This window comes from Lathyrus oleraceus, chromosome 6, assembly GCF_024323335.1.
Source record: "Lathyrus oleraceus cultivar Zhongwan6 chromosome 6, CAAS_Psat_ZW6_1.0, whole genome shotgun sequence".
Taxonomy (NCBI): Eukaryota; Viridiplantae; Streptophyta; class Magnoliopsida; order Fabales; family Fabaceae; genus Lathyrus; species Lathyrus oleraceus.
This window is the reverse complement of record NC_066584.1, coordinates 212,956,307-212,980,614: the sequence shown is the minus strand read 5'-3', so window position 1 is coordinate 212,980,614 and position 24,308 is coordinate 212,956,307. Positions and strand designations below refer to the sequence as shown.

At 35.0% G+C, this 24,308-nt stretch overlaps 1 long non-coding RNA gene across 1 annotated transcript; it reads right to left on the bottom strand.

The window, feature by feature from the left end:
* Nucleotides 1–14,650: 14,650 nt before the first annotated feature.
* On the bottom strand, nucleotides 14,651–22,351 carry LOC127096756 (uncharacterized). Its single transcript, XR_007792800.1, has 3 exons — nucleotides 21,835–22,351; nucleotides 16,283–17,405; nucleotides 14,651–14,863 (listed from the first exon to the last, which is right to left on the bottom strand). It is a non-coding gene; the product is annotated as an uncharacterized LOC127096756 (long non-coding RNA).
* Between the last annotated feature and the right edge of the window lie 1,957 nt (nucleotides 22,352–24,308).

The following is a 24,308-nucleotide window of genomic DNA, read 5'->3' as shown; positions in this document are numbered from 1 at the left end:
CTTGTTTGTATTGGAAACCCTTATTCATTTGGGTATCTTGTGTGACTTCCTCAACAAGTTTCTTCAAATCGGTCAAATATTTCAAGGTATACTTAATGATACATCATCTTATGCATATATGATCCTCCATGAGCCCCAAAGATCAGAAGAACTTCAAGTTTGCAAGTTGGTTCAAAGAGGTTGACCAGAGAAAGTCAACTAGTCAAATCTAGGGTACCCTAGACCCTATCTCCTACAATTTTTGTCATGTGAAAATTATTATAAGAGAAAAGTTACTCTTTATGACATTACAAACAACTTTCACGTTGACATCAAGAGCTAGTTTTGCTTGGAAAGTCATTTTTCATGGTGAAAGATTATAAGTCATTTTGTCTGTGCCCTAGTTAGGAGGTCAACTTCTGAAGACCATAACTTGCTCACTTTTGATCATATGAAGACAATCTAAGTTTCATGATCAAATCCATGATGTATTCTCCAATTTTTATTCTTTGAGAAATGTCAAATTCAACCTGCAAGGGCATGTACCAAGAGGAAACGTTATAGGTCATTTTGGGTCATCATCATTGAACAAGAAATTTTCCTCAACTTCTAAAATCCATAACTCCCTTATGAAAGATCCAAATGGTGCCAAATTTGTGACCAAATTGAAGAGTAATGAAAGATATACAACTTTGAAGAAGGAACCATTTTCATTTGAAGCTCATAGGAAAAGTTATTCAATATGGAAAAAGTGGTCATTTGACTTTTAACTTAGAAAATATTCAACTACGTTTGATTCCTCCAACTTCCACCTCAAAATTCATCATGATCCAAACTCCAAATGGAAAAGTATTCAACAACAAAAATATGAGACTTTTACCAAAAATCTTTAAATATTTTCCTCTTTCATATTTTGAATTAAAATCATTTTTTGGATTAATTTTGATATTTTTTGTGAATTAATTGATTTTGGACTTGTTTTTAAATATTTTTAAATACTTATGACTTTCCAAAAATTCTTTAAAAAATTGTCTAAGGACCTTTGACCTTATTTAATCTAGGATAAATCCCTCGACCATTTATTTGGTGATTTGAAGGGATTTGAGGTTTTGTCCATTTAAAAATGCATTTAATTCATTATAAAATTGAGTTTTTATTTGTTTAATTGTTTAAAAATATTGTTGAGCCATTTGATTGACCTTGTGATGTTTGACTTTCTGTTTGGCCTTGATCATGGTTGATTTGAACTTTTATTTGGTCAATACTATTGAATTTAGGGGGTTGATGAAATGTACATTTCATCCCTCAAGATGAATGGATAGTATTGATCAGATGAACTTCCTCCTGTGATCAATTTGGGTTTCTATTTCCCCTCTCCTCTTCATCTTCATTCCTATTCTTTCCCAATCCATCATTGATCAATGATTTCTCTAATGTCCAAATGCTAGTTTATTCATCAATGACCTTGTGTCAGATGAATCAACATGAGCTGGATTGAGATATGTCCATCCCATCTTTATTATAGTGTGTGGTATGTTTTAGGATATTGGTTCTTTGTACCAGCCTCTAATATGAATTAACACCAATATCTTTATTTCCTGGCCTCAGATAGTTGTGACTTCTACATAAGTCCAATTACGATTACTTAACATAGAGCTAAATTTGTCCCGTAAGGCATAACATTCTAGTAAGTGAGATTGTAAGTCTCCCATTCTTCATGGCATTGTAGGAAGACTTGACCTTTTTTCCATTCATTAGAGCTAGTGGCATACTTGTTAATTTATCCAAGTTGGAGCCCTTCTCATGGATGATGTATTGGTTCATGTATTCATACTTGTGAATGAATGGTTGAGTGTTCTCCAAAGAATGACTTAAACAATTAAAACTCTCTAGCTAACACTTCGTTAACCTCTTATTAACCTTGCTTTACTTTCAAGTCATTTACTTAATGCAATTTAAATTTAAGTACTTTTATCATTTATTGCCATTTACATTTTTACTTTGCTCATTTGAGCCATATCATTTGTAATTGTATTTATTGTGTGCTTTTGATTTTGCTTCTGTTTGTGGTCTTAGGACCCTAAAATACTTAATAACAATAAAAAATCTAAAAAATATCTTGGTGGACTGTTGGACTTGATCTGAACTCTGAGACTTAGAAGTAGGCAACATCCTTATGCTCTAAAGGACTTGGCCAATGCATTCATTTTAAGACTGAACCATCTTTGACAGTAGCTTTCATCTGATGCAAGCCTTGAGTACCATTGGTTCATCTGTAACTTTGTCTCTATGCTTGATTATTTTCTTATTATTAGTGATTATGTCTGATGATTATTTCTGTGAGTTTACCAAGGAAATATTTCATCTGATACATTTGAAGACATTGAAGACTGCTTGCTATTGGAGTGTTTGCTTGGATATTATGTATATCTTTATTTGATGCATGTGCCTTCATATAATTGCTTGGATATTGCTTATGCTTGTTGTCTACTCAAAAGTCCAAAGGAAATGAGTTTCTATCTGACATTCTTGTCTTGTGGATTGCATCCCATTGGTCAGATCTTTTCAACTCTTAACTTTTAATTTTTGTCTAGAGTAGCCTCTTCATCTCCTCCCACTTCTTTAATTTCAAAATCTCTCCCTCTTTTCAAAAATCTTTTTTGCTTGTGATTTCAAACTCATTCATGTTTTAATAATTAGAAACTTTGGCCTTATGCCATTGGATTTTTTTAAACTTTTCTTAAATCAAACTTGTGAATGAACTTAATCATATTGACTTTAATTTCAAAAATACAAAAAGAACTAACAACTTCATTCAAGTATTTTGGACATTTTGTGCCCTTTCTATTAGAACTTTTGTTAAAATCAATTCACTAACTTCTTTGAAAATTTTACCACGAACTACGGGGTTTTGATCCCTCATTTTTATGTTGGTACATAGGCATAAGACCGAAGGTCTTGTAAAACACAAAAATATAATTAATGAATTTTTTTCTCATCTCCCCATTCTATTTTTATCAAACATCTTATCAACTAAAACACTTCCACACAAAAAAGGGCTCCCTAGGAGTACCTAGGACACTTTGGATGCTAATACCTTCCCTCTGTGTAACCAACCCCTTACCTGTAATCTCTAACATTTTATTAGTTTTAATTTGAAAAATTCTTATCTTTGGGTTTTGTTCGTACTTTTCCCTTTTCCTTTGAAAACAAATAAGGCGCGGTGGCGACTCTGATTTTTTCAATTGACGTCGGGTTTATCCATAGCTCGATGGTCACGAATGCACCGCTACAGTACAAAATGAGGAATTAACTACAATTCGAGTCTGGCATTGTGTCAGTTGGGCTACCCGATGCTTGACAAACCAGACTCCGAGCAATTGGAAGAATTTGTCTTAAATAAAGGGTTTGACAATCCAGAGTTGCTGAACAAGATTAATAGAGCTTGGGGATAGATTTGTCGTCAAGAAATGGATGAATTAGGGAAAAGGAATTATATAGTAAAAGAAGCCCACACACATTGGGTCAAAGAAATAGTAAAGGAAGTTTTGTTGCCATTTCCACCTGAACCTTCAATGAGCCTCAAGCCTTCTGAACTTGTTTTTGTCCCTACCTATGAAGTTGGTAAACTTAAGGAAGTTATCAAAGTGTTGAAAAATGATAATTTTGATCTTCGATCTGACATTGGTAAACACACGCTAGAGAAGGAAATCTTGAAGTTTAACCTCAATTAGAAAAGGGAGCACATGCTCAAAATGGTTGAAGTTGCTCAGGACAAACAAAATAAGAGAAGGAAAATGGATGAAGCTCTGAAAGGAACCTATGATAGCCTCTATTCCAAGAAGAAATAGCTCGTCGAGGCTTAATATTAATCCAACAAGATGGAGATAAAATGTAAATCCCAGCTTATAAGACTTCAAGACCATTGGGAAGGTTTCAAGAAGGAGTTAGAGGAAGAACATGGTCGTGCTAAACAGATGGAAGTTTTTCTCTCTCTCAACGTCAGTGTGAACTCGACAAGAGGTTTGAAGAAATCCTAGACCTTAATAGTCAAGCGCGCAAAATCCTACAACATGTCAATCAACTCAAGCAAGAGATCATTCATTGGGAAAGACACAACCGTCATCTTTAAGTCCTCTTGGATCAGAAGGAAGCCTTTCTGTAAGATCTCCTAAATGGGTCTAATCATACCCTATTACACAACCTTATCAAGGATATGCGATATTGGAGGGAAATGCATGCACGCCTGACCAAATGTCTTGACCATACTATGGGAGATCTCCCGGGTTTATTGAAGGAAGCTTTTGTTGTCATGTTTCTGCACAATGTTCCTTGGGTTGTTTTTCACTTGATATATGTTTGTAGGGTGGTATTTGAGAGGCTTAAGGCTGAGCTTATTGTAACCCATCGGGAAAATCTTTGATTTGTAATGAATTGTACTCCTTTTTCTCGATATGAATAAAATGAGTATTCTTTGTTAATGGCTTTATCTTCTGCCTTTACTTCTATGATTTATGATTACTCGTGACAATGAACTAAAATTCAAGGATTCCTTTGGAAAAAAATTCTTTAAAAAGAAAAAAAGAAGAAAAAAGAGAAAGAAAAAGAAAGTTAAAATAAAAAATCTATTTGTATACACTCATTCATTCATGTATTCGTGCATTTTTTTATCCAAACACAAAATTCTTATACCATGTTCCTCCTTGTACAAAAGACGATGACTCACCACAAATACTTCACAAGATCTAACAAACGAAAATTCATGGTTGATCTTGAACAAGAGAATGCTACTTACAAAGAGACTTTGGCCCAACTCCAGGGGAAATGGACCAATTTCAAGGAAACATGAACGCCATCATGGAGTACCTTCGTACCCAAAAAGAGGCTACCACTTATGCTTGAAGGAGAATTGCCATCCAAGGCGCATCGGAATTTAAAAATTTCTCCATTTAGTGATCCTTACGAATGGGCATGATCAGTGATAGAATCGTTACCTCTTGTGGCGATTCAAACCTTTGGTGCAAATCTCTTGTAACGATCAAAACCTTGGATACAAATCCATGGGGCAATCACGAACGTTGAACGATGACAACGTCTCTACTCAGTCCACACAAACGGATTCCTTCAATCGCAGTGCTAGCTGTTATGAATGAAGGCTTTGAGTGAGAGAAAGAGAGATACGAAATTCCAACTCTTCAGTTGTGTTGTATTCCCATACAATGCTTCTGCACAAGAGTTCTATTTATAAAACCACTTGTGTGGGCTTCAAGCCAAAAAGCCCACTTAAGTGTATTTTGGCCCATATCTCATAATATGCCAAAATCACTTAAGTATTTGGTACCTTACCATATTTCGTATTCTACTTAAGCACACCGTACCTTACAATGTTCCTTAGTTACTCTATCTCTCATCAATCCGTCCTTTGTGTGTGACCCTATAGGTTTTCATGGCGTTGGCAATTATATTAAATCACGCATTTAACATAATAAACATTGAGCGGTATCTAGCAACACATCACTGCTACCCAAGTCACGAAAATGTCATGTGATCTGACAAAACCTCATGTGATAATAATTATGTGTATAATTACCCCTTTGCCCTTATGTCAATATTGAACATAAGGTATAGACCGTGTCATCCTTGTCCAGTTCAATATTGGGCCCATAGACATTTATCCTGTTACGCAGGATGGGCAAATTCCATCTAGGACACTCATGTCCCTCAGCATGCTTTGTGGAGTACCCATCAACTGTCTTTATGGTTATCCAGTTACGGACAACGTTGGATCAGCAATAAAGCACTCGACTCTACATCTAGGATCCATAGTGGTTTCAGGTCGAAGAGTGGTATACACTATTATCACCATGAGAATAACTTATGACACTTTGAATAACTTTCTATATAGTATTCTCATAGCGGGTCAATCCGGTATAAATATTACTCCTAATATTCATACCTATGTTTAAGACTTGATAACTCTTTATCCATGATCCATGAGATGTGATCATCAGTCTACAAACATAATAGTCTTAATGCTTTAATATTATCCCACTTCACAATAAAGCTCGACTACGGATACTTTAAGAATAGTGTCCTTATATTTAATGTGCTCTCATGATTAAGTCATACTTAATACATTAAACGGACTATCTATTCCAGGGACTTTATTAATCAACCATAATAAAGAAAATGCCTTTTATTATTAATAAATAACTTGATACAAGTACCAAAAGTATTGGCCTCTAGGGCTTACACCAACAATGCTGTCATTGAGACTCCTGCCGAGAATGCTGCTCAACTTATCTCAAATCGACCATGTAACACCCCTTTTTATACCCCAAAATACTTAACATATAATCAGAGTGAATAAGCACGCATATAAACAAAACGGCGTCACATCGACGTTTTCAAAAACTAAAAGCTTTCAAAAACCAACATCATTCATCATCAATATACAATACACCTGGTCATTTAAAATAAGACATTTCAAATATCATGAATCATCAAGAATATGCGTTCGCAGCGGAAAATAACGAATACTCGGGTATTTCATAAAATGATTCATGTCCCATACCATGATCATCTCTCAATAATCTCCTCAAGATAAAATAAAACCATATCCAGAATATTTGGCACTATGGCCTCTCAAACAGCAAATTGCAAATAAACATGTTCACAAGTAATAACATAATACATATCCAAATAAGACATGAGTTCAGTACTACTAATCTATCCAGTGTTACATGACCAGAGCATTGACTCACTACCTAGTCTCCAAACAAAACACGGAAGCTCTCCGGCTAAATCTCGAGTGAACTACTAAGCGTCAGAACCTGCATGTCGCAAACGAGGGCAACATTAAAACAAAAGGGTGAGAATTCAAATCATTATGAAGAAAGTATAATAAAGCACAATGATTAAATCAACAATTAAAGGAATTCATCACACCTTGTATAACCATGTAAATAATACTAACCAATATTTATTTCACATGTTTCAAGCATACATCAAAACTCAAGGAGTATAATATTAAAATCCAATGTTATATTCCCAAATATACACATAACTATAATTATCACATAATCACATATTTTACCAAGTTATGCATCCAAACATCACCAAATTCAATTACCATATCTCATACACACATAACAATCACATCAATGCATATATTCAATTATCACATAACTCTAATGTGACTCAATGCAAGACATGTGACTCTATGCATGTGGTATCGTAATGTGAACCCAATGTTTCACCGCTTTCCGATTCAATATCTAGAATCCAAGCCACACTTCCGATCCGGACAAGATCAAAGCCACTACGCCTATTTCTAATTAAGGATCAACGTCTTCTACGCCTATTTCCATTCAAGGATCAACGTCTATTACCATGTGAACCCACAGTTTCACCGCTTCCACCATAAAGCCGAACATGCCATGAATGAATATACAAATACCAATAATATATGCAACATTCCACATATCATCATAATTCATCTATATGAATTATCCACCAATTGTACGTATACACATTCATAACAAATATACTATTCACATATATAGGCTAATTATCAAATACGCACATAATTTCCAATCAACACTAGTAACTATACTATCTCATGTTAATTCACAATCTGCCAAATATATATGAATACACACTTTCACAATCAAACAATTAATCACTATATTTCATGCAAAAATACAATTACAGTCAAATTCTCGAGATACCGTAATTTACCGACACACCAAATAATTTATCCAAGTCCAAGTATTTTCCAATCAATTAGAATTATTGAAATTAATTCAACTACTAATTTAATTAACAAATTAACATCAAACTATATTAATTTAATTCACTTATATTCTATTCCAAAAATGTGTGTCAATTTCCATCACAAAATCAACATTTATTTATAAAGAATATTAAAATCAAACACAATTTCGGTCGATTCGTAAAATATCACAATTTCAACAAAATAACACCACCACATTAATCTACTAATTAAACTTAGCTAACACGTAAATTTTCATCAAATTCCGAACAACTAATTATACCGTTTAATTCAGCTAATTCGGTCAAACGGGACTGTTTTGAATTACATTATCTTCCCATTGTCTAAACTATAGCAATACCTTTATTATTTAGCTACAGTGCACCAGAAAATATAATATAGCTATACTGTCTGTTTCTACCAATTAAAACAATTAAGTAATAAAAATAGTAGTATAAGAAGGGATACTATGAAATTAAATGGAACAACTCGTGAGACATTTTATAGAAAATATGACTTTAACCAAACAACACTTATGACCACTCACCAAAAGTATTATATTGTTCTGTTTCTCAAAAGGAAAACAACTAATTAATAAACTTTAATAAACTAAGTGGCATGGAGAAGTGGTGCTATATAGTATATAGTGAGAAAAGAAAAACAAGTAGTGACGCTACAATATAAAAAAAATATCAAATTGGATTCTCAATCTATCCCTCAATTTCACCCATATATCAATTCCAAACACAATTAATCATCACAAATCAAAGATTACTCATCAAAACCTAACAATTTCAAAACGCATAAAAATTAGGGATTTCAACCTAAACATATTTCTACCCATTGACCCAATTATACTAACCCATAATAATAAGGATTCTCCCCCTTAACTCTTCAATTTTCTGGAAACCCTAGCTTCTCCCTTTTTCTTCCCCTTTTTTCCTTATTTTTTCCTCTTTTCTTTCTTTGTTGCCGTGAAGTGACCAAGTGAGTGCTACTTCTCACTCTCCTCACCTCTTACTATCCTAGTATTATATTTGGGCTTAAGAAATGATACCTCTAATTTAATTATTAGGCCCAATAAGACATAGTATTATAATATCTCTATTTAGTTCAAATAAATTAACCAACACAATATACACACCAAGTCAATTAATTCAATTATTCATTATATCTCATATCAACTAAATAATTGATTAACACACCAAGTTAATTAATATAATCAATTATTATACTACCTAACAATCAATTAATTAATTAACACCCCAAATAAATAAAATAAAATAGTATAATAATATAAGAAATAAATACTAAAATTGGGTTGTTACAACTCTCCCCCACTTAAAAGATTTTCGGCCTCGAAAATTACCTCAAACGAACAACTCCGGATACGATTCCTTCATCTTATCATCGAGTTCCCAAGTGATATTTCCATTGGCGGCTCCGCCCCATATCACTTTCACCAAAGCAATCTCCTTACCACGAAGCTTCTTCACTTCTCGATCTTCAATTCGCATAGGTGATGTATCAACCGTCAAATTATCCCTCACTTGAACATCATCTAATGGAACAACATGCGATGGATCCGCAATGTACCTTGTAACACCCCTTTCTCTACCCCAAAATACTTAACATATAAGCAGAGTAAATAAGCACGCATATAAACAAAAGGGCGTCACATCAACGTTTTCAAAAACTAAAAGCTTTCAAAAACCAAACATCATTCATCATCAATATACAATACACCAGGTCATTTAAAATAACACATTTCAATTATCATGAATATTCAAGAATATGCGTTCACAGCGGAAAATAATGAATACTCATGCATTTCATAAAATGATTCATGTCCCATACCATGATCATCTCTCAATAATCTCTTCAAGATAAACTAAAACCATATCCAGGATATTTGGCACTGTGGCCTCTCAAACAACGAATTTCAAATAAACATGTTCCCAAGTCATAACATAATACGTATCCAAATCAGATATGAGTTCAATACTACTAATCTACACCGTGTTACATGACCAGAGGATTGACTCACTACTTAGTCTCCAAACTAAAATACGAAAGCTCTCCGGCTAAATCTCGAATGAGCTACCTTCCACTTACTTCAGCAATACTACTCCTGAGTATCTCCATGATGCCCATGTAAAGCATCATTCCAACAGAAGGGTGAGAATTCAAATCATTATGAAGAAGTATAATAAGGCACAATGATTAAATCAACAATTAAAGGAATTCATCACACTTCGTATAACCATGTAAATAATACTAACCAACATTTATTTCACATGTTTCCAACATCCATCAAAACTCAAGGAGTACAATATTAAAATCCAATACTATATTCTCAAAAATACACATAACTACAATCATCACATAATCACATATTTTACCAAGTTATGTATCCAAACATCATCAAATTCAATTACCATATCTCATACACACATCACAATTACAACAATGCATACACTCCATTATCACATAACTCTAATGTGACTCAATGCAAGACATGTGACTCTATGCATGTGGTACCGCAATGTGAACCCACAGTTTCACCGCTTTCCGATTCAATATCTAGAATCCAAGCCACGCTTCCGATCCGGACAAGATCAAAGCCACTACGCCTATTTCCAATTAAGGATCAACGTCTATATGGACCCAACATTCCACCGCTTTCCGATTCAATATCTAGAATCCAAGCCACTACGTCTATTTCCAATTAAGGATCAACGTCTGCTACGCCTATTTCCATTCAAGGATCAACGTCTAATACCATGTGAACCCACAGTTTCACCGCTTCCACCATGAAGCCGACCATGCCATGAATGAATGTACAAATACCAACACATATTCAATTAAGATCATCTCTACCATCTTAACATTCCACATATCACCATAATTCAACTCTATGAATTATCCACCAATGATACATATACACATTCATAACAATATATCATTCACAAATATGCAATTAAGATCATCTCTACTATCTTAACATTCCACATATCACCATATATAAACTAATTATCAAGTACGCACAATTAGATTTCATTCCAAGATGATTACAACTTTTAAAATCTAAAATTTTCATTTTTCACAGCAAGTAACCGATTAACGCTCGGTGAGTAACCGGTTAACATAAAACAGAATCAATTTCCTGCGTAAATTTTCAAGCAAGTAACCGGGTAATGCTCAGTGGGTAACCGGTTAACATAAAACAGAATCAGTTTCCTGCGCAGATTTTCAAGCAAGTAACTGGTTAACGCTCGGTGGGTAACCGGTTAGCATAAAACAGAATGCAGAATTTTCTGCGTTTTTCATCGTTGGAGGAGTTTTGGACCTCCGATTTCGATTCCGTAAAAAGCCAAACGTTCAGAAAATTATAACTCATACAATACCCTAAGTATATAACGTTAATTTTCAGTTTTAACACAATTAAATCACCACAATCAAGAATATACATCAAAACCTAACAATTCCAAAAATCATAAAAATTAGGGATTTCAACCTAAACATATTTCTACCCATTGACCCAATCATACTAACCCATAATAATAAGGATTCTCCCCCTTACCTCTTCAATTTTCTGGAAACCCTAGCTTCTCTCTTGTTCTTCCCCTCTTCTCCTTACTTTTCCTCTTCTCTTTCTCTATTGCCGTCAAATGATCAAATGAATCCCACTTCTCACTCTCCTCACCTCTTATATACTAGTATTATATTTGGGATTAGAGAATGATACCTCTAATTTAATTATTAGGCCCAATAAGACCTAGTATTATAATATCTCTATTTAATTCAAATCAATTAAACCAACTCAATATGCACACCAAGTTAATTAATTCAATTATTCATTATATCTCATATCAACTAAATAATTAATTAACACACCAAATTAATTAATATAATCGATTATTATACTACCTAACAACCAATTAATTAATTACCACTCCAAATAAATAAAATAAAATTTAGTAATAATAATATAAGAAATAATTACTAAAATTGGGTTGTTACATACCTCCTCAATTGAGACACATGGAACACATCATGAAGATTAGAAAGAGACGGTGGCAATGCAATCCGATATGCCACTTCACCTACCCTCTCGGAAATCTGATAAGGACCAATGAAACGCGGCGTCAACTTACGCGACTTCAAAGCTCTACCAACACCCGTTATTGGCGTAACTCGAAGAAACACATGCTCATCTTTCTCAAACTCAAGAGCCTTCCTCCTCTTATCATGATAACTCTTTTGACGACTCTGAGAAGCCTTCATCTTCTCTTGAATCATCTTAATCTTATCCGTAGTCTTTTGAATCAACTCGGGTCCAACCACAACACTCTCTCCCGATTCGTACCAACACAAAGGAGTTCTACACCTTCTACCATAAAGAGCCTCAAAAGGTGCCATTCCAATACTCGAATGGAAACTGTTGTTATACGTAAACTCGATCAAAGGCAAGAAACTATCCCAATTTCCTCCTTGTTCCAAAACACAAGACCTCAAAAGATCTTCAAGTGACTGAATAGTCCTCTCCGTTTGACCATCAGTTTGCGGATGATATGCCGAACTTAAACGCAACTTCGTACCCAAAGCACTTTGCAAACCTTCCCAAAATCTCGAAGTGAGCCTCAGATCTCTATCCGAAACAATGCTCGACGGAATACCATGCAAACACACAATCCTCTCGATGTACAACTTAGCAAGTCTCTCCATCGAATAATCCATCCTCATCGGAATAAAATGAGCACATTTCGTCAACCTGTCCACAACAACCCAAATCGCCTCACAATTACTCGATGTTCTCAACAAACCCGAAACAAAATCCATAGAGATACTATCCCACTTCCACTCGGGAATAGATAACGATTGCATCAAACCAGACGACTTTTGATGTTCAATCTTTGACTTTTGACAAGTCAAACATGAATACACAAATTCCGCTACATCCTTCTTCATACCTTGCCACCAAAACATCTTCCTCAAGTCTTGATACATTTTAGTAGCACCAGGATGAATAATCAGACCACTTCTATGTCCTTCCTCAAGAATCCTCTTTCTCAAATCCGCAACATCCGGAACACAAACTCGATCACGACACCTCATGATACCATTCTCATCAATCCGAAAGTCACCACCTTTGCCTTGATTAATCAATGTCATAACATCGACTAATTTCAAATCTGACTTCTGACCTTCTCTAATATCGTCAAGAATGCCACACGTAAGCTTCAACATACCAAGCTTAACACACGAAGACGTCGCTTCACAAACCAAACTCAAATCTCTAAATTGCTCCAACAATTCAAACTCTCGAATCATCAACATAGACATGTGCAATGACTTCCTACTCAATGCATCGGCTACAACATTCGCCTTTCCCGGATGGTAATTCAAACCAAAATCATAATCTTTCAAGAATTCCAACCATCTTCTTTGCCTCATATTCAATTCTTTCTGATCGAACAAGTACTTCAAACTCTTGTGATCACTAAACACATCAAATCTCGATCCAAACAAATAATGTCTCCAAAGCTTCAACACAAACACAACGGTGGCCAACTCTAAATCATGTGTTGGATAATTCCTCTCATGAACTTTAAGTTGCCTTGAAGCATAAGCTACCACTTTCCCTTTTTGCATCAAAACACCTCCCAAACCCAACAAAGAAGCATCACAATACACAACGAAAGGTTCTAACGGATCCGGTAAAATCAAAATAGGAGCCGTAGTCAATCTTCTCTTAAGCTCTTGAAAATTCGATTCACACTGCGAAGTCCAAATGAAAGCTTGACCTTTCCTAGTAAACTGCGTCAACGGTAACGACAACTTAGAAAATCCTTCAATGAACTTCCTATAATAACCAACCAAACCAAGGAAACTTCTAATCTCAGCAACAGACTTAGGAGCTTCCCATTGAGATACAACTTCAATCTTCGTAGGATCCACAGAAATACCACCACTCGAAATCACATGCCCAAGAAAACTTACTTCACTCAACCAAAACTCACATTTAGAGAGTTTAGCAAACAATTTCTTCTCTTTCAACACCGATAACACAACCTTCAAATGCTCGGCATGATCCTCTTCACTCTTAGAATAAATCAATATATCATCGATGAACACAACAACAAACTTATCCAGATAATCATGAAAAATTCTATTCATATACTCCATAAATATACCAGGTGCATTAGTCACACCAAAAGGCATCACGGAGTACTCGTAGTGACCATACCTTGTCCGAAAAGCAGTCTTTTGAATATCCTCAGCCTTTACACGAATCTGATGATACCCAGACCTCAAATCAATCTTGCTAAACACACAAGCTCCAACCAGCTGATCCATCAGATCGTCAATCCTCGGAAGTGGATACTTGTTCTTAATCGTCACTTTGTTCAGTTGTCTATAATCAACACATAATCTTATAGAACCTTCTTTCTTCTTGACCAACAGAACAGGTGCACCCCACAACGACACACTAGGACGAATAAACCTCTTCTCAAGCAAGTCTTCAAGTTGACTCTTCAACTCTTTCAACTCAGAAGCAGACATTCTATAGGAAGCCATCGATACAGGACTAGTTCCAGGAACTAAATCAATCGAAAACTCAACCTCACGTTCCGGCGGTAAATCACTTATATCTTCAGAAAATACCTCCGCAAACTCACAAACTATTGGCAATTTTTCAATCGTCCTCTTCTCACGAATATCCAAAGTTGCCAACAACATAAACAACTCGGCACCATCTTGTGTAACACCCTTCTAAATACCCCAAAATATTTAATTAAAATAATAACATATCAATCAGAGTAATTATGCCCCGAAGGGTGTCACACAATCATTTCACAACATTTATCAAAACATCCTGTCATGCTCATTTATTAAATCAAAATAAGACTCTTTTGCATAACTCGCAGCGGGTACAAAACATCGACATTCAAATCATGTACTACATTACATGTAAAGTTGAATCAACAACTAAATTAAAACATAGTCAAACATTCCCTCCCGATGTTACATCTACCAGAGCATGACCCACTAAGGACGACACTAGACTCCATAGCACTAGCTTCTACTCAACTCACTGCTCGTTACCTGAAAAATAGATGTAAGGGTGAGTTCCTCAATCAATATAATAAGCATTATAGAATAACATGTAATGCTAAGTAAATAACACATCAATTCACCCTAATCAGACTACGCACTCAGCAACGGCAATATCCGTTCAAACATCATATTCAACAGTAACATATAGCATATGTATAATCTCAACCATACTCAATATCAACAACACAACACACAACATTCATATAATACTGGAATACATCCATTCATATTATATGCCATACATTCTTTATGCAATGAGACTCCACACATGCGGTACCGACTATTCTCGAACATATAGTTCAAGATCACCGATCAAATCCAGATACGGCTACTAAGCTCACTAGTCCCACTCATTTGAGATCTAATGACTCACTCACCAATTCCTCACCGTGGGAATTAGCTACAGCCCCGAAGGCTAGACTATGCACACTAATCATCTAGCATGCAAACATCAACAACAAATCTACAATGATTCACTCACTAATTCCTCACCATGGGAATTAGCTACAGCCCCAAAGGCTAGAATATGCATGCTAATCACCTAGCAATGCAACAACAACAGCAACAATTCAAGAATAGACATAAGCCCACACTCTACGCCATAAAACAGTCTATTCACAAATGCATACATAACTGATACATTCACGGCATCATGCATATCATCACACATCATTAATACATTTTATCACGAAAGCATATCACATAATCAAATACAGTATTAGCACACTCTACTAATACCTATACCACTCAAAACAACGGGAAATGATCCCTGCTACATCATACATCAGCTAAGTACATCACTCAGCCTAAACAACCAAAAAACTGCATAACCACAGCACAGAAAAATCACAATTCTGTCCATACGCGTATTGCCTATGCCCATACGCGTATTGCCCACGCCTGACCAAATCCATACGCGTAATGCCTACGCCCATACGCGTATGCTACGCGTATCACATTCCCATACGCGTACCAACAGAGACCAAAACACGTTCAAAACATCATCTTCCTCATCCATACGCGTATTGCCTAGTGCCATACGCGTACCAGCCATCTCATACGCGTATTGCCTAGTGCCATACGCGTATGACCAGAAACCAGAACTCTCAGATCTGCAATGGCTTTCTCTGCTACGAGATCTATCCAATGCACCCTTCCACAGTCCAAATTTTACACAATATTACTCATATCATCTAACCCGAATCATCCCCTATTCGATTTCACAAATCCTAACATCACTACATATAATTTCCACGAATTCCTTCGATTAAAAATCCCAATTTCGCTCATCCAATATTTCACCATTTTCAGCATACATCAATCTAATCAGAGGTAAAACAATAGTTTATTACTACCCAGTACATATCATCCCATAATACCCGTTAATCGACGATAAACCCCCCTTACCTGAGTCAATCCGGCAAATTCCGTTAGCTTCAAGCTTTTCCTCTTCTCTTGCTCTGCCTCTTTGCCTTTTCTCTTTCAGCCGCTTCTCTTTTCCTTTTTCACGTGAAAACCCTTTTCCAAAAATTAGGACTTTTTATTATTCCAACTTATTTTATTCCAACAAAATAATAACCCAATAATTATTATTCCAAAATAATGATAATAATCCAAACTTCCAATTATTCAATTAAATTAATAAATAAAATATTAATTTAAATTAAATAATTATCTTATTTTAATTGGGGTGTTACATCTTGCACCGATTCATCAACTTGCTTAGCAGACACAAATCAATCTTCCTTAGCACCAACCTCAGGAAAAATAACCGTCTTCTCAAAACAGTTGATATACACCCGATTAAATTCTAACCAATTCATGCCCAAAATCACATCAAACTGCTCTAAAGGAATACAAACTAAATCAATTCCAAAATCCCTACCAAAGATACTCAACGGACAATTCAGACACACAGTATCGATCGTGTCAAATACACCAATCAAATACAACAGGATTAGAAAACATTAACGACTATTGACCAACTGATCGACCATGCTCTGATACCACTAATGTAACACCCCTTTTTATACCCCAAAATACTTAACATATAATCAGAGTGAATAAGCACGCATATAAACAAAAGGGCGTCACATCGACGTTTTCAAAAACTAAAAGCTTTTAAAAACCAACATCATTCATCATCAATATACAATACACCTGGTAATTTAAAATAACACATTTCAAATATCATGAATCATCAAGAATATGTGTTCGCAGCGGAAAATAATGAATACTCAGGTATTTCATAAAATGATTCATGTCCCATACCATGATCATCTCTCAATAATCTCCTCAAGATAAAATAAAATCATATCCAGAATATTTGGCACTATGGCCTCTCAAACAGCAAATTGCAAATAAACATGTTCACAAGTAATAACATAATACATATCCAAACAAGACATGAGTTCAGTATTACTAATCTACCCAGTGTTACATGACCAGAGCATTGACTCACTACCTAGTCTCCAAACAAAACACGGAAGCTCTCCGGCTAAATCTCGAGTGAACTACTAAGCGTCAGAACCTGCATGTCGCCAAACGAGGGCAACATTAAAACAGAAGGGTGAGAATTCAAATCATTATGAAGAAAGTATAATAAAGCACAATGATTAAATCAACAGTTAAAGGAATTCATCACACCTTGTATAACCATGTAAATAATACTAACCAATATTTATTTCACATGTTTCAAGCATACATCAAAACTCAAGGAGTATAATATTTAAATCCAATGCTATATTCCCAAATATACACATAACTATAATTATCACATAATCACATATTTTACCAAGTTATGCATCCAAACATCACCAAATTCAATTATCATATCTCATACACACATAACAATCACATCAATGCATATATTCAATTATCACATAACTCTAATGTGACTCAATACAAGACATGTAACTCTATGCATGTGGTACCGCAATGTGAACCCAACGTTTCACCACTTTCCGATTCAATATCTAGAATCCAAACCACACTTTCGATCCGGACAAGATCAAAGCCACTACGCCTATTTCCAATTAAGGATCAACGTCTTCTACGCCTATTTCCATTCAAGGATCAACGTCTATTACCATGTGAACCCACAGTTTCACCGCTTCCACCAGAAAGCCGACCATGTCATGAATGAATGTACAAATACCAATAACATATGCAATTAAGATCATCTCTACCATCTTAACATTCCACATATCACCATAATTCAACTCTATGAATTATCCACCAATTATACGTATACACATTTATAACAAATATACTATTCACATATTTAGGCTAATTATCAAATACGCACACAATTTCCAATCAACACTAGTAACTATACTATCTCATGTTAATTCACAATTTACCAAATATATATGAATACACACTTTCACAATCAAACAATTAATCACTAGATTTCATGACAAAATACAATTACGGTCAAATTCTCGAGATACCGTAATTTACCGACACACCAAATAATTTATCCAAGTCCAAGTATTTTCCAATCAATTAGAATTATTGAAATTAATTCAACTACTAATTTAATTAACCAATCAACATCAAACTATATTAATTTAATTCACTTATATTCTATTCCTAAAATGTGTGTCAATTTCCATCACAAAATCAACATTTATTTATAAAGAATATTAAAATCAAACACAATTTCGATCGATTCGTAAAATATCACAATTTCAACAAAATAACACCACCACGTTAATCTACTAATTAAACTTAGCTAACACGTAAATTTTCATCAAATTCCGGACAACTAATTATACCGTTTAATTCAGCTAATTCGGTCAAACAGGACTGTTTTGAATTACATTATCTTCCCATTGTCTAAACTATAGCACTACCTTTATTATTTAGCTACAGTGCACCAGAAAATATAATATAGTTATACTGTCTGTTTCTACTAATTAAAACAACTAAGTAATAAAAATAGTAGTATAAGAAAGGATACTATGAAATTAAATGGAACAGCTCGTGAGACATTTTATAGAAAAAATGACTTTAACCAAACAACACTTATGACCACTCACCAAAAGTATTATATTGTTCTGTTTCTCAAAAGGAAAACAACTATTTAATAAACTAAGTGGCATGGAAAAGTGGTGCTATATAGTATATAATGAGAAAAGAAAAACAAGTAGTGACGCTACCGTATAAAAAAAATATCAAATTGGATTCTCAATCTATCCCTCAATTTCACCCATATATCAATTACAAACACAATTAATCATCATAAATCAAAGATTACTCATCAAAACCTAACAATTTCAAAAACCATAAAAATTAGGGATTTCAACCTAAACATATTTCTACCCATTGACCCAATTATACTAACCAATAATAATAAGGATTCTCCCCCTTACCTCTTCAATTTTCTGGAAACCCTAGTTTCCCCCTTGTTCTTCCCCTCTTCTCCTTATTTTTTCCTCTTTTCTTTCTCTGTTGCCGTGAAGTGAACAAGTGAGTGCTACTTCTCACTCTCCTCACCTCTTACTATCCGAGTATTATATTTGGGCTTAAGAAATGATACCTCTAATTTAATTATTAGGCTCAATAAGACATAGTATTATAATATCTCTATTTAGTTCAAATAAATTAAACCAACACAATATACACACCAAGTCAATTAATTCAATTATTCATTATATCTCATATCAACTAAATAATTGATTAACACACCAAGTTAATTAATATAATCAATTATTATATTACCTAACAATCAATTAATTAATTAACACCCCAAATAAATAAAATAAAATAGTATAATAATATAAGAAATAAATACTAAAATTGGGTTGTTACAGACCAGGCTCTGTTCCGGGGCCCAGTGTGCATCCTGCTATATATCCTTGGGGCATTCCTCGGAATTTTGTTCCTCCAACTACTAATGGGGGTGCCTTCATTCCTTATCAGCCAATGCTTGTGCATCTGGTCAATGGGAATTCTACTATTCATCCATGGGGAGTGCCTCTCATTCTATCTCCTCAATTAGTGGACATTGACAATCATGAGGAACAACCTCGACAAACTCTAGTGCATGTAACTGCTGAGGCACCTGATGAAAATGAGTCTGAATACAGAGGTCCTCACATTCATGTTCAAATTCATTCCCAAGTTGCTCAGCCTACTACTCAATATTCGTATCAAGGCTTTCAATATGGAATGCCTCTTGCCCATCTTAGGGCGCCTTCTACTGTTGTACCTTCGTTTTCTTATCATGCACCTTATGCTCTGTATGGGGTCCAACATGGTCTGATTGTTAATTCTAGTGTAATGTATCCTACTCAGATGTTTCCCAAATCTGCTTATCCTTAAGCATCTGCTCAAACTACTCCACAAGCTACTCAGTTTCCTAATTCTCAAGCTTATATGCAAGGTCCGATTATCAATCAGAATATCCCTGGTGCAAGTCAAACCAAGCCTGCTGAATATCAGTTGCTAGATGATAGTATCAAGGCTATTGAAGGGTTTTCCGCGTATGGTATGTGTCATACCCCAAAATTTCCCCTTCCCTTTTCATATTTTATCCAACCTATGACTTGATATTCATCTGCATTCATTCATATGCATCATGCGTTCATATTAACACATTCTCACAAACATCATATATTCAAAGCTTGTGAATAACATAACTTGGTTTAATTGACCTTGTGGGATTGCATCTTGATCTTTCATGCCTAAATCCTAGTGTGCTTGGCTCTTGTCCTAAATGGATCTTTTGATCCATAGAACCCTAATTGAGGTTGCTCATCGCGAGTGATTCATTTGTTGATCTTGCTTTGGGCTCAAAACCCTGTTCAAGGAAGGTATGATCTTATTATGCCTTGTGGCTTGACTTGTTACCTTGTGGTTAGTAGAAATCCTAATTCCTTGGAGAAAGATGTTTGGCTTTTCATTCAAATTCCATGCCATAATGTCAATTCAATTTACAAATTAAAACTTCTAACATTTTCAATGTCTAAATCCTAAATCCTTTTTTTTTTTACGATCACTTCAATTTTCTTCAAACTTCTTAAGCTAGCCAACAATGACTTGTCCATTCATCCACCAAGGCTGCGCCAAGAAATCTTAACATGCATAAGCATAAAAACCAAACTTCAAACTCAGCAAATGCATAGCCAATCATATAGTGTAAATTCAGTTAGAAAAGCAACATAACATTGACTAATAATCCTCAATACATTCAAAGCCAATTAACTCAACTTTGAGTTTTTGTGCAGCATAACAGTTCCATTAACCTCACTGAGGTAGCAGAATTTTATAGTCACCATTTCATAGTAATTTAAACCCCAAGACAGTCCATCACTTAACAAAATTTAATACAGTTTAACAGGATGTACTGACTCAGTTACATTTCCAGATTTTTATCATAGTTAACAAACTCCACATCCTACATTATTTTCAAATGAATAATAGGGTTCAATTTGCATATCACTTAACAGAGTAAAACACATATTCACTCTTCAAACACTAACTAACTACAATCACTAACTCCAAAAAATTAACATTTAACAAACTCACAGCAGTTCAGAAAATTGAATTTGTTTTGTTCAGACCAAATGACATAACAGAGGTAACAAAACTCAACTAACTCATTTAACAGAAGTTTAACTATAACTAACATATTAAGCGAATTCTAACAGATAACATACAGAAGTTAATCTTCTAACTGATTTGAACTAACAAAGATTTAACAAAACTAATCTCGGTTAAATCCAGCTCCTATATATGCTAATCACTCACCACATCATGGGATTCCATTTTTTCACTCTCTCTCAGCCTCATCTTCATCCATCCATAAATCTCAATAAACAACGCAGAAGCAACAATAAGCACGCATCAAATCCATCACGGATAGCATCAACAAGAAGCTCGTAAGAAATAGGAATTGAAGAAGAAGAAGAAAAGTAAGGGAGAAGAGGAAGAGAATTGAATACAATCAGTACCTGTTTCTGCCACCGGTAAGTCCTCTCTCTCGCAGCAGTTCGCAATTGTTTGTGTTTGAGTCATTTGAGTTGATACGCGAACGTGACGTCAAGAATCCCAAACGCAAATCCATATAAGTCCTGAGATGACGGATGAACGCCTTGAACTCGGATGCCAATCCATGAAATTCTGAAACGCGACGATGTTGATGCCTTGAATCGAAGGAGAATCTAGAATGTGATGCTACGCCGAGCGCGATACCGATGAGACGCGAGCTTTCGTGATAAAACAGGAAAAGCTAAGAGGCGTCATCATGTTTTTGATTCCAAAATCGCGGTGAGGTGGATGTGGAGACGCGAGCTGATTTGATTGAAGAACGCGATCCAGTTTTTGTTCGAAGGTATTTTCAAGGGTGAACGTGCTTCACATGAGCGATTTCATTTCTTCTCAATTTTGGCTTGGGCGTTGTTCTTGTTGGTGTAGGTTTGGATTCGGTTTGGGCCCAAGGCCCAAACGGATTGCCTGCCTTCTTAGCCCGCACACCCCCCACTTGTCCTTACCACCGGTTTGAACACCAAACCCAGTTAGGGCCTGGCCTATGGGCCTGCGCCTCACTGCCTATTTCATATTTGTTTTCATAGTTTTTAATTGTTATTTAATATATTAATAAGGTTTTAGATTTTGTTTAGATTTGGATTAGATTAAAAATTTATGTGGATTTAGATAATTAAAATTAATTAAGGATTAATTGAATTTTTAGAACCAGATTAGGTTAATGAGATTAGAAATTGAGATTTAATTAGGTTAGAAATTAGAATTCTAAAACTAAGTTTTTGTAGAATTTAATTAAATTGTAAATATTTATTAGGTTATGTTTAGATTTAATTAGAATAATTAGACTAATTAGGGTTTTTTGAATAATTAGATAATTAGGCTTAATTAGTTTTTTGATTAATGATGATTTTAGAAACTATTTTCCAAAATTAATATATTTTTGGCATATTGACCATTTTGTCCCTAGGTAGAAATTCTGATTTTTAGTGCATGATCCCTTAGCTTAGGGCTTTACTTAGAAATATCTGATTCCATTTAGTTGATTAATTCATTAGGTTTATTGTGCACCTAATTCAACTGTTATTTTCAATCCTACTGATTAGTGTTGACCAAAGGTCACTTTGGTCAATCAAATCCTTTGTATTATGTTGTAATCCCCAAGCCTATTCAAGTGATCAAAAGACCATTGATCACTTGATAGGGCAAGTCAATTGCACTCAAGCTGTATTAGATATGCTGAATCTCAAGAGCTCAAGACCTCAAGGTTCAAATGCAAGATCCAGACTTCAAAGTCAATACCAATCAAACATAGCTAACAAAATGGACTACTTCTCAAGCACAACAAATGTATCAACACTTGTCAATCATAATTCAGATTGTGTGGTACAAGCCTTAAGAAATAGAGAATGAATGAGAGTGGAGAATTCTATTAACTCATTTTAAATATCTTTGGGTACGAGACGAATGACTCAGTTGATCATCGTATTCACCTTTATTCATAGACTTTAGCATAATTCGAATCAAATGATTGTCAAGTCTTCTTCTATAATAAGTAGCATTGTATAATCAAGACCTATCATCATGATCTTTTATCAGCAACCTGTCAATTCTGATTCAAGTTGTATGCCATGAGCCTTAAGTAACAAAGAATGGTGAGAGTGGATCATTCTTATCCTTGTCTAGAATATTTTTGGGTACGGGACGAATGACCTAGTTGCTCAAGTTATTTGCCTTTGTTCATAGACTTTATTACAATTTCAATCATATAATTGACAAGTCTTCTTCAAGCAAGCATCAATCATTCAACACTTCAATAGTGAAACACTATCGCACATTAATCATTCTCTCCTTAGTGGAATTGGACAACGATGGAGGTTGACTGCTACAACTTTGTGAAAAGATGCCATAAGTTCCAGATATATGGTGATAAGATCTTTATACCACCAACTCTGTTGAATGTTCTAACTTCTCCGTGGCCTTTTTCTATGTGGGGCATCGATATGATTAGGATGATCGAACCCAAGGCTTCCAATGGACATCGATTCATCCTAGTCGCTATCGATTACTTTATGAAATGGGTCGAGGTTGCTTCATATGCTAATGTCACTCGATAAGTGGTTACCCGGTTTATCAAGAAAGAGATAATCTGCCGCTATGGGGTACCTAGCTGTAAGACCCCAATTTTGACCCTAAGATCCCTCATGGCATCATAACATTGCATTTGCATTGCCTCAAGGATCATAAGCTTCTTGGCTCCTTTACCTTTGGGTGGGATCTCTTGTGAGTTGGTTTGAGGTCACCAAGCATGCTTGAATTATATATTATTGCTTTTCTCATTTTATTTACTAACCAAAAGCACAAAAAATATGTCACTAACATCTCTTGTTTGTAGCTTGAGCAGTCACAAGGTCTAAAGCTTCTAGGAGATCCTATGTGCATG